We start from the raw sequence: 1,214 nt of genomic DNA, 5'->3' as shown, positions 1-1,214 counted from the left end.
TTTCACGCTTTCTACGTGTTGAACCACTCAAATCAAAATATGCAACAACAACAGCTGAAGCCTTCTAAACAAATTTTTAAGCAGAAACAGCCGAAAAAAAATTTGGGTGGATGCTGGAACATAGTTTAAGGGAAGTTTTTAAAACACTTTGTCAGAGGAGAAACATTGAGATTTATCAAACTTTCAGCGAAAAGAAGTCTGCTTTTGCTGAAAGAAACATCCGCTCTTTAAAGAACATTATTTACAAGTATCTGGAAGAAAAATGGACATATTCATACATCTCTCAGTTGAAAAATTCTGTGCAAACAATAAACTCACGCGTCAACAGTGTAACAAAAATAGCTCCGAACAAAGTCACCAAAAAAGACGTTCCTTATCTATTGTCATTAAACACAATTGCGTCTGAGAAATTAGTTAGTCGACCAAAATTTCGAATTGGTGATTTTGTTAGAATACCAAAAGTTGATTTACCCTTCCGAAAAGGTTATAAGCAGACATTTACCAACGAAGTGTTTGAAATTTACAATATTCCAACAACAAACCCTCCAACCTACAGCCTAATTGACTCGAATCAAGATCAAATCAAGGGTAAGTTCTATCAGTTGGAATTAGTGAAAGTTGCTGACAATACTGAAGCGTTCACAAAGCATGAATGAGTTTACCATACATTTAGTTTCATCAGCTTCATGAGCATCTTCCCAGAGAATACTTTGGCTAACTTCAAAAACTTTTTTAATGAAGAAATCAGCCTGGAAGGTGATTGGAGAGTAGCTTTGAGTGAAATTATGTTCCCGTCCAGAATCAACCAGGTTAATAGCACTCGAATCATAAAGTATTCCTCTGAAGGAAACAAAAACCATCAGAGAAGTATTCCAACTGGTGCTGTCTCAAAACCATACAAAGGGGAGACAGTCTTGATCAATGCTGGAAGCTATGAGAACTCCTGATAAAAGCCATCAAGACAGCGACTGGTCTAACTAAATGCAGTAATCAGTACAATAAAATCACAGGCGTTTTGGTTTTGTTTTTTGGCAAAAATGAAGGAATTACATTTCCTGACGAAGAAATACCAAGCATTCTGGGCTTTGGAGGAATCAAAGATGGCTCAGGCACTCATATTGGTTATAAAATGATAGACTCCTTTGACAACTTGGCAATGAGTGACGGAGAAGCGAAAGCTTTTGTCGCTGATTACCCCTTTTGATCTGCTTGCT

Source organism: Convolutriloba macropyga, chromosome 7 (assembly GCF_964194025.1).
Source record: "Convolutriloba macropyga chromosome 7, txConMacr16.3, whole genome shotgun sequence".
Lineage (NCBI taxonomy): Eukaryota > Metazoa > Xenacoelomorpha > Acoela > Convolutidae > Convolutriloba > Convolutriloba macropyga.
The sequence above is the reverse complement of the archived record's forward strand: the minus strand, read 5'-3'. Positions refer to the sequence as shown.